The sequence below is a fragment of the Chinchilla lanigera genome, unplaced genomic scaffold, assembly GCF_000276665.1.
Source record: "Chinchilla lanigera isolate Chin_1 unplaced genomic scaffold, ChiLan1.0 scaffold00045, whole genome shotgun sequence".
Lineage (NCBI taxonomy): Eukaryota > Metazoa > Chordata > Mammalia > Rodentia > Chinchillidae > Chinchilla > Chinchilla lanigera.
Genome location: NW_004955446.1, coordinates 8,578,052 through 8,594,148, shown reverse-complemented (window position 1 = coordinate 8,594,148; position 16,097 = coordinate 8,578,052). Strand labels below are relative to the sequence as shown.

General features: G+C 37.5%; 1 protein-coding gene across 3 annotated transcripts in view; it reads right to left on the bottom strand.

The window, feature by feature from the left end:
- The window catches only part of Pde4d (phosphodiesterase 4D, cAMP-specific), a 1,338,202-nt gene that overhangs the window by 658,379 nt on the left and 663,726 nt on the right, over positions 1–16,097 (bottom strand). The gene's annotated exons all lie outside the window — the stretch shown is intronic.

Genomic DNA, 16,097 nt, shown 5'->3' with positions numbered 1-16,097 from the left:
CTATACCAGAACCACCCCACTCAACTACTCCCAGATTCTTAACTTTCAGAAACTGTATGAGATAAGAAATGCTCCTTGTTTGTTTTTTTAAATTTTTTTCTTTTTGAGACAGGGTCTCGCTATGCAGTTCAGGCTGGTCAACTCACTTTGCAGCCCAGGGTGGCCTTGAACTCACTGCAATCCTCCTGCCTCAGCCTCCCAAGTGTGTGTCACCACACCCAGCTATGCTCCTTGTTTAAGCTGCTAAATTCTGGGATAACTTGTTATATTTCTCCCCATTAAGTCTTGTATCATCGTTATTCTACCAAAGCTATAGACACCAATGCCCTCCATACTCTAGTGCAATGAAGAACTCTTGGTCCTTATTGCAGTTGACCTCTCTTATCACTTATCACTTCTTATTACTTCTTCCTTCTTGAGATGTTTTGTCCATTTGGCTTCCAGGTATCTTTCTCAAATTTTCTTTTACTTCGTTTTCCACTATCACATGGATTCTGCTGCTGGTTTTTCCATAGTTTGTTGTTTTCTAAATTTTGATACGTCCTTCCTGTCACAATATTTTTCTCTATAAATACCAAGTCCCTAAGTACTGCATTCCAGTCTCATAATATTTAATAGATTTATTTATAATGACTTTCAAATGTTTACATCTAGTGATGATCTCTGTTCCAAACTTCAGATTCACATATCAAATTATTTAAGGGATACATTCATTTGGAAATCCAGGAGACACCTCAAATGTAAAGTGTTGAAACTACTTATCAAACTCCCCTAAATATGCGCCTGCAAAAATCTTCCTGAGTAAAGGCCAACTGCATTGTATCTATTGCTCAAGCCCCAAACTAGAGTCACCCTTGATTCTTCCTTCTCACTCTTCACACTTAGCCAGTCAACAAATCTTCTGGCTCTTCTTTCTAGTGGTAGATGGAACTATGACCTTTTCTTGTTTGTTTTTGGTTTTAGCACATCAACCTTCACATTACCGTAATATCTCACCTAGAATATTCCAACCGTCTCTTAATTGACCCTCCAGTTTCACCTCTCACCGAATCTATATTTTAGATCTACACTGGAGCTGAAACAGATGGTGCCTCTCCCTGAGGTAGACACTGCTCATTTTAAATCCTTAGTCTCCTGAAGCAGACTAAGCATTTTCACCTTGATATTTTACAGTCACAACCAAGTAAATCTCAAATCCTTAACACAGCTTCAAAATACTATGTAATCTGACTCATTTCTGTGGCTTTGACCTCATTCTCTTACCCTCTCCCTCCCCCAAACATGCCAATCACACCTTCCCTCGGGGCCTTTCACTGTTATTCCCATTGCTAATGTTCTCCTTGGTAACCATGCCGCTCACTCAGTCATCCTCAAATCTCTGCTCAAATGTCAGCTCATGGACTCTCCCCAAAAGTGTTACATAAAACTGTCTCCCTTAGCTTACTCTCTTCTACTTTACTATACTGATCACTTTCTGACCCACTGGAATATTTATTTGCTGGTTGTCACCTTTTGCACTGAAGTATGTACTCCACGGGGACAGGATTTTTTCAATTTTATTCAGAAGTCTATGTCCAGAAGACTGATGTACATGTAGTGCACACTTGAAAATTATTTATGAATGTGAAGAATAAGAGGATATTTAGCTCTTGCCTTTTACCCAAGTTAGCTAAGATTAAGCTAGAGAAAACCATCTTCAGAGCAAAATGGTTTTCCATGCTGCATAGTCCATCAGAACTTGCGGAAGTTTCTAAGTGTTATATTCTTACAGTTTAGTACAAAATTGGGTATAGTGCTCTGCAGAAATAATGTCTCGTTCTAATTACAACACAAGAGCCACCGCTGGAATTAATATGTCTGATTTGAATAGAAATAGAATTGTATGTTCTTCTACTTTAGAAGGATGATCATGGAAGGAATAGCAGGGCATTAGCTAGCTTCAGATGATTTAGACTGGTCTAACTGGATACATTCAAATTTCTAAAAGTGTTTCGTGCACACACTTGGGGCTTAGCAAGCTTAGTATGGGGTAATAGCTAAAAGTGTTACTTTTATGTGCAATGAAGCTGTTAAGAAGATAAAATTGGTCATGTTTCATTTAAGCACATAAATCCCAGGTTGGGAAGAAAGAGAAAATAGAAGGGAAAGAGGGAGAGAGGACAGGAGAAGGAGAAGATATTAGTTACTCTTCAAAATCTGATTCAAGGCTGCCTTTATGGTCTACTTCCTCTGAGATATTCAAACTCACATAAGCCCTATGAAGCCCCCATATTTCTTCATGATAACCCCTTGGTGACAGTAATTTATCCCCTGCCACCTCTTTTTCCATTGCCCAGTCCAGTTCTGTGCTGGTGAAGTATTTTATGCTTTACATCACTATCAGAGTTCTTTCCAGGTCCTATTCTTCTCTTTGTCAGACACGATAGTAACACCTAAATCTAACTAGCTTGCCATGAATATTAAATGAGATATTATAAAATAACTCACTGTATGGTACTGGGGACATCATACTACTGCAGATTTCTTACTTGTAAATTCTTGAATGATTTCCATAACCAGACATGATATGATCTCTAATTCCTAAAAACTCCCACCACTCTTTGTATTTAGTGATGGTAACCTGCTATATGGTCTTTTGAGGAGCCGTAGTCTATCCTCCATTAGATCATAATGCATGAGAGCAAACACTAAATTCTCCAGGAAAATCCAGACCAGCCATAGTGCAGAGTAGACTCAATATAAGAGCTTGATTAAACTTCTAGATTTCAAGGGGCTCAACTCATGCTCTATCTTCCATCAGTACTATTTTTACATTATATTTGAATAGTACCTTATTCTTTTCAAAGGTCTTTTAGTTAAATATATCATTTGAACTTTTAAGCAATGCTATGAATTAGTAATAGTTCCATTTACAGAAAAGCATAATTGGGGCCTGTAGAGTTTAAATGATACCTCTAAATCCCACAGTGAGTAGGTCACCAAGTCAGACTAGGCTATGGGTAGCTGATGCTCTTCCTTTATGACAAGACTCTGCTGTGTTAGGAGAGCATGAGTGAACAAGGTGATCAGTTCCTTCCTTCACAAAGCTTCCTTTCTAAGTCAGTCATTTTCCATCGGTGTTAATTTTCCACCCAGAGGACATCTGGCAGTGTCTGGAGCCATTTCCGATTTTCACAATGAGATGAGAGTTACTGTCCCCTAGTGGGTAGTGGCCAGAACTAATCTTAACCTTCTGCAAAGCACAGAACAACCCCTAGGTCAGAGTATTATCTGGGCCTGGTCATCAACAGTGTCAAGGTTGTGAAACCCTTTTCCTGATTCATCTCCACTGGAATCTGTGGAACAACTGCCAGCGGTTGTCCGGGAGAGCAGTTTGAGAATACAGATCACCCAGACTGAAATGCCAAGCTGAGGAATATGATTTTTATTCCATGGATCAGATCAGTAAACTATGGCCTGTGGTCCAAATCTAGGCTACTTTTTAAAAATATGTTTTTATTGCAACACACTCATAACCATATATATATATATATATTTGGCTATTCTGTACTGCAATGGCAGAGTTGAGTAGTTGCCATAGAGACAGTGTAGCCCAAAAAGCCTAAAGTATTTACTGTCGGGCTCTTTAGAGAAAGAGTTTGTTCACCCTTGTTATAAACTATCAGCAGCCAAAGCAGAACTTCAGAATAATTAAGGAGCTTGAACAAGTGGGACAGCACTGAGAAGGAAAGGGTGATGGCACTAAGATTAGACAGGATTTTACTGAAGAATCCAAGAATAAGGCCAACTATGAAAACAAATAGAGGCATTGGGAAAGAACAAAACAGCAAGAGCGATGGGGTGAAATGGTGCATTGACCTGGTCAGCGAGGAGGCAAAGCAGAAGTGAACGATGACTTCATCTGGTGCACTAGGAAAAGTCATCTAATGAACAGAAACAGAAAAATCCCGAGAGGGGGAAACAGTGAGCTTAGTTGTGTACCTGTTAAATTGAAGGCAAGAGTGGATCTTCCTGGAGGAGACACCCAGGAAGTGGAGACATTCATATAGAACTGGAGTCAAGGAAATGAGTGAGGTTTAGGAATCAGATTTTATTACATGAGCTGACAGCAGAACTGGGATAGAACTTGTGGTGTAAGGAACATACTGAAATAAGGTTGAAGGCTGACTCTAGAACTGGAGGAGCTTTGATGTAAGGAGCTTACAATTAAGACAATGGAGGAGAAAAGAGTCTCAGAGTAGCATAAAGACTGTGAATGAGACACTTGCAGGAAAGAGGGTGAGCACAAATATCAAATGCTAACAGTGTATTTCACTGGACAACACTGAACATGTCGATAAGTGATTTTTAATGTAAAAGCAATGTTGCTTTTAATTTACCAATGTATAGAATTGCTCTTTTACAAAGGAAATCCTAGAGATGAACATTAGATAATGTTTCTCTTTAATCATTTGCAACTGGTCCACTGCTCTTTCCTAGAGCTTTATGATTTTTACTCCAATGCATACTGTAGTCCTCTGAAGTTTCTATTAATAGTATGTAAAAGAGAAGATGATGATGAATCAAGATGTCCCTGTAAGACAGTTGCTCAAAAGATGGCTTTGACATCACCTGCAGGGCTTGGGTCTATCTCAGACCTACTGCGGGTTCAGAGTCTGGCTTCAGGAGTGGCACCTACACAGTTGTACAGGGCCCACTCTCAGAAGAGCCCTGTGTGTGGAGTGCATGCATGCTGTTGCCGTCATGAAATTTGTCAGATTGTATTGATCAAGAGACCTAATTTTTCATTGTACCGCAGCTCTGCAAATTATGTAGCCACGCCTGTGTGAGTATTCTAGTCTAAAAGGAAGTTCTCCATAAAATTACAGAGGTGTAGAAAAAATGTAATTTTTTACTTACCTCACCCCTCACATTCTTGCTTAGAGATACTACACTTCAAACTACACACCCAGGTGTCCTTATAATTAGGACTTGGAAAGGGCCACTAGCAGGAGCAGTGCCTTTCATAGAAGCATTCTGTGTTTCTTTGCTTCTCTGCAGCTACAAGTCTGGAAATTGATAGTTATATCATAGAAAAGCAGGGTGCCAGCACCGTAATTTATGCACAGGGATTGGACTCTCCCGGATCAAGCTCAGTGTATTTACCTTCAGCTAAAGAATGCAGACCAGAAGAGCTTTCCTGTGGTGGATGTATTAATAGCTTGATTGTATTAATAGTTTAGGAGCCTTAGGTTTATACATGTGATAGTGTGTGTCAAGTCAAGATAGTTTTAGGCATAGCTGATATGAGTTATTGAATTTTAAAGTGTGGAATCAAATAATAAGAAGGTTATTTCCTTTCCAAATGCTTCAGTTATTCTTATTGCCTGAAGGAAAAAGGCTTAATTTGCATTTCATATACCTATATTATTTACTAAATTCATTTTTTAAATAAAAGAGAAACCAAACCTTAGGCTCAGAGCCTTCTGCTGATCATAGTGTTTAGGTAAATTTGAATTATTTTGCCTTTTATCTTCTATGCATGATAAATGACACTGTTTTACAATTTGTAATAATGATACAAAACTCCATCTTTTAATCATATGGACCTTTAAATTAAAATATATCTCTATTAGAAATATTAAAAGCAAAAAAGTACAAGTGGTCCACAGATGTACCTGTAAGCTATGAAAGTAAAATGAGAGTGATCACAGTATTAATAACTCTCTACTTTTATTAGTAGAAGGCTTTATTAAAGGAAGCCTAGTTCTATTCAGAGGACAGCCATACATGTACACTTTGTGCGTCATCAGCCTGCAGTTCATATATGTTTTAGTTATTACTACCCATACGTGATACGCTGTTCTATCTGGCACTCACTCAATAGAGGGCCATAAAAATACACACGGCACAGAATAAAGCAAAGTAAAGCAAATACTATAAACTTAAGGTAGTAAACAAGTAGAAATAATAGTTTAAATAACCTTATTAGTCAGAAAGTTGTTTACTTTGAAAGGTCAGCTGTATCCACTCACCACTGTAAGTATAAATGTGAAATCAGGTCTGACAGAAAATGGAATAAAGCAGGTACTGTGATAACAATAAGGAGGAAGCCGTTTTATTTTAATAATGGCTAATTGGATCACAAGACTGTCTTACGAAAGTAATGGTAAAGAAATTTAAAGATGACTGCAATGTAAAAATAAATATGTATCGAACAATGGACAAAATATTAATATTAAAGTAATATGTCTATAACAAAAGTCTTCATAAAATTTTAATTATTCTCATGATTTCTTTTGAGGTAGTGCTTATTTTCTGCCAGTTAAAATGTCTCCAAATTGTCATACTAAAAAAAGTCACGATGGAGGCTTTTTTTTCTCAAATTTCTCCTTAAAATCTTGGCATGTCTTTTATAAGCTTAGGTCTTAGTGTATAATTTAACCAGTGTGAATTCTAAAAGATAAGGATTAGTCATCAGAGTTTAACTAGTTAGTTATTCAGTAATTTCTCAAGAATCATAAATATATTTACATAGGTTTTGCTTCAGAAACACAGAAGGCGTAACTTTTTAAAAATATAAACTATTACAACAATGCATATATTTGACAAATTGCTATGACACTATTATATAGTTTTATCCATGTATACTAAAATCAATATACACCAAACTAGATGTGTGTAAACCCAGAATACACACACACCCACCCACACACACACAATCTTGGGAACAAAGTCCATAGAAATGTTTAATCATTGCATTTAAAATTTCTTCTGACTGTGGTAATCAAACACCATAACACCAGGACTTACACGCCAGGAGGCTATGGGTTGTTGGGGTCCCAGCACTGAAGGCTCAGCTAAGGAAGGTATATTCCTCAACTGGCCAAATAACAAATATTTACTGAACACATATCAGACAGGTGCCACTTGGAGCTTCCCGGTGCATATCAAGATTGAACTATGTGGAGTCTGACTTTTGACAAATGAACAGTCCAGTTACAGAATCCAAATACATACACAAAATAGAAGATATTATAAGATACAAACAAACTTTCAAACAGATGGCAACACAGCAGGTCTGAGGGTTCAAAGAAAGACCTCGCCAGAGGAAGGAAGGCACAAGCCAGGCCAGTCATCCCCAAGGCAGGCTCCAGTGCCATGTTTCCTTTTCTTCACTCTCTTTAAAGCTTACATTTTACTTGTGATACATTGAACTCCAACAATACACTCTTAGAAATGCTATTTTAAAGAAAAACTGCATTCACTTCTGGTCCCGCAGATGGTTCCATTCCAAAAGCCAGTGCAGTTATCTTGTGAAGCCAGAGGCTTTATTGCTTTACTCTATAATGATGGGATGTGTCCTAAAGCTGGCAGAAGAATGGAAGATTGGAGGTAAGATGGAACTTGGTTCTCCTATTTGGCCACTGGTCACTCACAGTCAGCCGGTGAGTCAGGCCAGATCTGGTTACCAAGCAGTTTGCTGCTCTGTTGCTTAGTAACTTCAGCCTGTGTACATCAATCTCAGCTGGCTTTTCTGAAGCCAGAGTTTAACAGATTTCTGACTCAATCGTTCTCCTTAGAGGTTAAGCCTTTTGTGCCTTTTTCTCTGAATCACTGAAAGTAAAATTATTCTGATTGGTTTTGTTTATAAGTCCATCTTATTTAAAAATCACTCTGATCGAGAACGTCCTATGTTGAATCTAAAGCTGTTCTTCACCAGATATGCATTTCTATTCCACACACAATTTTTATCAGAAGGGTGGATAATTATTTTCATACAAGCCACACGCATAGAGAAAAAACTGAGATGCCATGCCAAGAAAGAGTTCTCTCTATCCTTCTAAATAACTACCATAATTTTATTTTTATTTTTGTGGTGCTTGGGATTGAAATCAAGGCCTTCACACTCAGATATATTCCCAACCATTTTTGTGCTTTATTTTAGGAGAGAGTCTCACCTAGTTCTGCTCAGGTCAGACTCAAACTTGCAGTCCTCCTGCCTCAGCCTCCTGAGTCACAGGAATTCCAGTTATCTTGCAAAGTCTGAGAATATTCAGCCTCACAGTTTCAGTACACAGAGTGCCAGGGTAATAAATGTGAATCTGACTCTTAGCCTAAAGAAAAGAGATGTTCAAGTAAAGAATAGAGGATGTAGAGTTAGGCAGATCTAGATTCAATTTTTAACTTTACTAGTTTCATAGCTGTATTGCTAAATGATCTTGGTTATGAACCATTTCAGGCAGACCTCAGCACTTGTATTCATGAAGTATACCTTATTTGTTTTGAAGGGCTGATTGGTTAAAGTACCTGACATAGCCTGGAACACTGTTATTATGACTAAAGACATTTATTCTCTTTTCAAATTTTCAAGGTCTCACTTTTTATTTGGAGACAGGGTCTCATTATGTAATTAAGGCTGGCCTCAAACTCACAACAATCCTCCTGCCACAGCCCCCTGAGTGCTGGGATTACAAGTGTGTGCCACCATGCCCAGCTTGCAGGTCTCATTTTGAGATGTCATTTGAAATAACCAGGGAGGTTTGTGTCTTTAAAGTTGCACATGAATAAATTTTCTATTTTGCATACACAATAGTAGAGAGTGATGTGTCAGGATGGTATAATACTGAAGAATTACTAAAAGAATTTTCAGTTAGAATTTTTATAATGACCTATACATTTCCACATTTCCTACATAAAATAATTTTTTTCCAGATGGTGTCCTAGAATGAATGTCACCAATACTTTCATTCTGAGGGCTGGAAGCTTGTCTATGAGTCAGAGAATCATTGCAGAGTTCTGTGTTTTGTTTTTTATGCATGTAGTAGCTACGTCATTCCCTTCCACCAGCAAGTTGCAACGGGTTTTTAATTACTTATCTTAAATGTACTGCAGTTTGTTATCGCTTTGTAAATTTAATTAGTCAATTTCTTCTACCTGTAAATATCAAATGCCTCTATAACCATATCACTTCTGAAACGCAAGCCTACAATTCTAAAAGGTCGAGTAACTAAGGTCAAAATCAAATGGCCAGAAAAGCTGGAGATACACAGCTTGAACTATACTAAGGATGCTTAAAAACATGCTTTTTTTTTTTTTTTTCAAAATCAAAATCATTTTTTAAAATGCCATAAACTTGCTTCCTTGGTAATAATCAAGCTTTTTCCTGAAACTGCCACTTTAAGAACAAACTTGGCAACTTCCTACCAGAGAAAGAAAAGTAAATAAATAAAAAGCTCTGAAACTCGTTTAGTTACCTAAACTCACAGGAGATTTTTATTCAGAAAGAATCATTTTAAATATTAAAGCTTTGATTTCAATTATTTAAATGAACTTTGAGATTCTAGTTTTTATTTTCATGTCATTCAACATTTCTACCAAGTTTGCAAAAAAGGATGTTTGCCTTTGAATGCATTTCCACCACAAGTGTGAATGGCTTCAGCTGGTACAGACAGGCTTCATAGTTTTTCTTACCATAAACGTTAAGGTTCACAGGAAGTACAGCAGGATAATAAGCTGCCACATCATTCTACTTTTTTCTTTATTGTTTCTCAGTAACTCATTGTCATTTTATAATCTTTGCAATATTGTAAACATTACACTCAAGGGACATACACTGTAAGAAGACTTTTTTCCTCCTGGTTTTAGAAAAAACTAGAAGTGTCTTTAGGTGTCTTTCAGAAGCTGCAGATGGGGCTGGGGATTTAGCTGAGGGGCAAAGCGCCTGCCTGGCAAGCTCAAGGTCGTGAGTTCGATTCCTGATACCTGAAGAAAAACTACAAAACAAAACAAAAACAGAAGCTGCAGATATTGTCAACCTGCAGTGATTCCATCTACCATGCTTCAGATAATGCCAAACATCTGGGAACTAGGCTGTCCTGGGGCTGACTAGTCTAGCCCAAAATGCAGGCAGTACTTCCTGGTGCGCTCCTGGACAATATCCCCCTGGAAACCTCCTTCCCACCTCCTGCTGTCACACTGCACCTACATCCCTCATCGGGGTTCCTATCTCCCAGCAGAGGACCAGCCATTCTTTTCCTTGGCATTTTCAGCGTAAGACAGTGAAAAGATAACCTTAAAGCTAAATAGCATAAATGTAGGACAGGTACAATAATAAAAAAAAAAAGAATACATAAATAGAATCACTAAACAATGGCTTTGAAAAGCCTAGTCAGAGGTGTGTGTGTGTGTGTGTGTGTGTGTGTGTGTGTGTGGTATGACCTATGTTTATTTTTAACTTACAAACTCTAAATGGCAGGATTTCTCCTTTATACATGACAAATGCTTTTACCCCCTTCTTTGAACATTTATAATATATTTATCTCTGAACAAGAAAGCAACTACAGTTGCTGAAGAAATGATTCAAGACAGCAAATGTTTACTTTTAAACATGACCAACTTTATACGTCATGTCAAAGCCTGATAACATGTAATTGATAATAGAGGAAAAGCATGGCCCAAACTATTTATCTCAGTGTATAAATTTATAAAATGTCCTGAACCAAGTCTTATACAATTTCAAATTTAATCCTAAAGAAATTCCTTTGCTAAGGATGTTACCATGTACTTCTACCTTTGGATATGCTGTTGTTAAAAGCAAAAATGCATATACAGAAATCATAAAAATAATACATTTGAATATTACCTGATCACCGTGTTTACCAAAAAAATCCTGTTGCTTCATTTCACTCATGTGCACTGAGGAACATTATCTCCATTCAGTGCATAATGTAGAAGACACAACGAAGATGTTTGGAATCTCTGAGAATGTTCCCACATAGTTCTTAATCATGACTAAAATCCCCATCATGTTTTTTTATATCAGAAAATCATATTTAGCTTTTATCAGACTTAAAATGTAAAAACGTTTTTGAGTGGTATATATCTAAATAAAAAAATTTGAGGTATGTGTGAGTGCTGTCTATAAATATTAGTTTTTAATGAACAATGTTTGAAAACTTGCCTGATAATACTTTAATATAGCCTACACTGACTATTAAATTTAGGAAATTGCATCCTCAGTTCTAATTATAGTAAGTGGACTCAGTGTTATTCACTAAGACTACACATTTGCTTAGATTGCATGGGATGACATTAAATACTGTAAAAAAATATTTTTTTTTTGATCAAACTCAGGACCTTGTGCTTGCTAGGAAGGTGCTTATGCCACTGAGCTATATCCTCAGCCCCTGTAATAAAAATATTCTAAGATTAGAAAATGATTGGCTTTTTAGAGCTAAATCAATGTATACTGTTTGGTAGTTAAACTGAAGGATCCAGGATTATATGTATCAATACTGTTAAACGGCCATAGTATAGAAGGGTAGACTGCTGAAGGATATACCTATATGACAGATCTTCCCTGTTCTTTTTTGCTACATAGTATGGCACAGTGTGGTGTACATATATATGTATATACGGTGTACGTATGGAATACACACAGACACACTGTAAACACACAAACAGGGCACATAGACATGCATTTAAAATTTGAAGACATGGAAGGAAGCCCACACTTACTACAGGATCTCCCAGGAATGCACCAGAAGAGGAAAAGGAAGACTGATGACTTCAGCATTATCTATAATATCTTATTCTTTAAATGGGGAGGAAGAGGTGGAGGGGTTGGGGTAGAGCTCAGTGGTGTAACACTTCTGTAGCATGCCCGTGAGGCGGCCCTGGGTTCAATCCCCAGGATACCACACTCATAAAAAAATCTGATGTAAACAGTGACACAATAGCAACATTTAAAAAATCTGAGTGGACATTTTCCATACACAAATATGAAAAATGCTATAATGTCACAATGGTTATCATTAATATAAAATTACTTTTAAAAAGAATGTGAGATGAAAGAACACAGGTTTTATGTTTTAAGTATGATGAAACAGTCACTTTTAAGTTCCCCAAAACTATAACCAGTAGTTTTAAGTTGTTCATCTGTGACTTTATGTAGGCCTGACATAAAGGAAATATACTCAAATTGAGAAAGGAGAAAACCTGAAAAACATAAAGAATTTCCTGTCTGATTTTTCTGGGATAAACTAGTGCTGGAAGTTCTTTACCAGAGATTCCACTGACTTCAGAGATCCTGCTGACGTCACAGGGAATTCCTCACATAGATGAAACCAGAGTCCTGCATACAATCACTAGACTACAATGTACTACATATCAATTAAAATGGCGAGACAAGTGCTAACAAGCATGAACCCAAGATACCGCTAATCTTCACACAGTGCCAGACTTAATACCAATTAGGTTAATACATATTACCTAGAGATCTTACCAATAGGCATTCAGCAAGATCAGAGGTCAGATGCATTACAGAAATTTGAAGGACGAGATTGCTTCCAGCTGGGACTGCTTCATCAAGGAAGCACTCAGCAGTGGCAGAGACCCAGGAGAGGTGTGGAAATGGAGCTTGCATGCACCCTATGGTTCTGTCTTGCAAAACCCCTCCTCTCTGGCTTCTGCTTTCTTACAAGTATAAAGCCAATAGACAGCATTGTGTCGAATTCTTGGATCTCTTTGCATATATCCACACCAATCTATCCACAAATAGTTGCTAGGATAATCATCTAGAAATTTAAACATGATTCTATAGTCCATGCAGACCAAGGCTACAAAGGTGGCATGTAGTACATAATAAGGAAAATATTTGCTTATGACACTCAGGAAGTGTCCAGCACTGTGCAACAAATTTTAATCTACATATAACTATATTTAATAGAACCACCTTCCCAATTTTCAGGAAACCTCTATTTTCACAAATTTGGGAAACAGTTTCCCAAACATGAAGTGAGTTGTCTGAAATCATGCAATAGCAAATGCAAAAGTCTGAATCTAAACTTTAGTAGATTAGATAGTCTAACCTACTCTATGGTAGCATTTTATCTACCAGACTATCATCTATAGTCTTGTTTCTGGCTGCTGATGCTCTCTGCTGAAGTCGCACTGCACCCAGAATACTGCATCAACCCAATGTGCTGCACGACAACCCAAATGAAGTTTGCATATGAGCATAAACTTAAGTATCATATGCTTCCTCTCATATGAGAAACCCAAAGAGTAAGTAAGTTAAAGAGCAAAATAAAAGATAGATGATCATAGGAGACAGGGAGATAGAACTTTTGCAAAAGAGAAAGAGACCAGGGGATGGAGGGCGAGAAGAGTAGGGGAGGGGAGGGCAATAGAAAAGAATGAATATGTGTTCTGTACATGGACCAACTCCCCACAGTGAATGTAATCATTATGTACTGCAAACATGCAGTATGAAGAAAAGAACAACCTGGATTAACTTGGCAAATACAGCATACTAAAAGATGAAATGACAAGTGTTTAGTTAAGCAAAGAGGAGACTTTTACAAAGCTGAGAACACTAAAATATTGATTACTGTATTTGTTTAGCAGATATTTACTAAACATCCACCAATGGCCAGCCATCGCGTTAGGCATGGGTGTACCAAGAAATGGAACAGGGACCTGGCTTGCTTGTGGGTCACTCAAAGCACTGAGGGCCACATAACACAAATGAGCAAAGAGTCAAGCTGAGGGTTTCTCAGAGCAGTTCCTATACTCACAGATGACAGTTACAGGATAGGAGATGACAACTGATAATAAGCAAGGTCCTTCCAGTCAATAGACCCGTCAAGGAGAGGACTTGATTCAGTACACTCCTCAGTGAGGAGGGTTTGGGAGAAGTTCACAGACTGGCCAACACCAATGTTATTCTAAGAATTGAGGCTGATCCAGGGTGTCATTAAAATACCAAGACCAGAATGGGCTAAATTAGTTTTACTTTATTCCTTGGACCAGAGATGAGTTATTTCCCAGCTTCCTTTGCATTTAGATCTGGCCATAGAGGCAAAATCTATGCAGGAGAATAAACCAAAGTGAACTGTGTGTTTCTAGGCCCATCTTATAAACACACAGATACACCATCCTCTGTACTCTTTTCCCTGGATTCAGCCGAGCTAGTACCCTTGAGAATCATGTACCACTGTAAGATGCTAGGATCCCAGGTTCCCGAGCACCCTATGGCAGGAAGTATCCTCACAAAAAGGAGAAGCAAGAAATAGATGCTCATTGTGTCATCCACTGAGATTTGTAGTGTATTTTGTACAGCAACAAGTTTACCTTAACTTAAGTAGAAGACTTCCAACATGATTTAATTTTTCTACCTCAGTGTGAATTATTTGAAAACAAGGGATGACTTCTGGTTCAACATTGTATTCACTAAGTATAAATAAACACTTTAACTACAGTAGGTGTTAAATGTGTGCATATTGAATGGAAGGGAACCAGCTGCGGGAAACAGTATTCTGAGGCAGGACCGTGCAAGGCATGTATTTCAGTGCTGATAATTTAATTTAGGGAGAAGCAGCAGATGTAAATATGGTGGTAGTAACAGCAAGTTAGATAGAAGTGTATGTGAAACAGTTTTTTCTTTTTTTAAAATTGTGCAGACAGCTTAGTATAAATCTGAGAGCACAGATGGGATATTTGTCAAAAGATGCTTGTGGATATTATGTGATGAAAGTCTTGGGGCTCATTGAAATAATATGGAAAATTTGAGATGCTCTCTCCAAGTCCCTTGCTGGATGGGTTGAGTCTATGAGGTAAATGATTTCCTCCAAGTTAACGGGGAATTGATACAATAATTTTTATTTTCCACTTCCATTGATCTCTGTATGCCTCTCTGATCTGGCTGAGATCCAATAGAACAAAATAAAATATCGGTACAAATCATGCTCTTGGAGTTTTTCCAAACAGCACCAGAGAAGGAAGTGCCAGAAATTTCAGTAGAAAGCCGGTTTTCATGAGATTTCCTGCCTTCCTCACATTGCAAGATGTGTAAATAGTTCAGATAACCTTTAGCTGAACTCTAGGTTGCTTCTCTCAGACTAGAATCAAGTGGCTGAGTTAAGGCTCACCCATTCAGCAATGGGTACAATTTAGGAACTATAATAATAGAGCAGCTCAACCAAAAGGGACATAGGATACCAAAATTCTGGTCCTGGCTCCTTATAAACTGAAGCCAGTTTCCTGCCCTGGCATCCGAAGCCTTGCCTTGTGCCAACCCTATTCTTCAGAGAATCTCCTAGTGTTAAAAAAAAATCACTGCTTGTTAGTAACAAAGATTTCCAACAATACCTTCCTCAGAGAAAAAGCACCATTTTGCAGTAATTTACTCGACTGAAAAAATCCAATGCCTGTCTTATTCCTTCTATCACCATTGTATCCATCTAAACTCAGACTAATGCCATCTAGTTGTTAAAATGTTGAAGGCAATTTAGCTTCTAAAAATTAAAATTTTGAGGTTAGACGTAACTTGGGGTGTGACATGCCTTTTACTTCTTTTGTCATCTACTTTCATCTATGACATTAATATATTCCTAGGAACAGCCTTGCCATTAGGTTAGCTCCTGATTCTAATTTTTTGTTGCTTCCTTCCATAAAGGTTTGTTTCTGTTTTTTTCCATTCTAGCATACACTTTGATTTGCTGTGGAAAAACTGTATAAAAACCATTCAGTCAATTTCTCATTTAACACACTCCTTCTTTTCTCTTTGTTATGATGCTTTGTTTATCATGATTTGTACTCATCTTACCAAAATGTGAAAGTGTGCAAAGCTGCTATGACAGCCTAACATTAATCAAATATGTGCAGACCTCCGGTCTCTGCCTGCAAGTGCCTCTGCTCAAGCAGAAACTCCCAGTAACCTCTCACGCAACGACTTATTTTCATACTTAGATTTTTTTTTTTAAAGTAAGAAAACATTAAGAGTCTTCCAGGAAAATATATGGAAGCATATGCATAAAATAATTTTGTCTATTATAAAGAAGATTAAAATACTCATAAGAACAAAAAAATACTGAAACAATCCAAATGCACACACACAAAAAAACCCCACAACAATATCACCAAGTAGTGTACCAGCTTGAAAGTTTTTACACAGACTTCCTAATTCCTTTTTTCTTTTCTTCTGAAAGTCGTGTTTGAGGTTATAAATATAATAAGGTCAGTAGTAAGGAGAGGCTTTATGAGGGGGACACACAACACACACATACCATGAGCATCTCTATTATCAAATGGAGATTATGCAGAAAAGAGAGCTA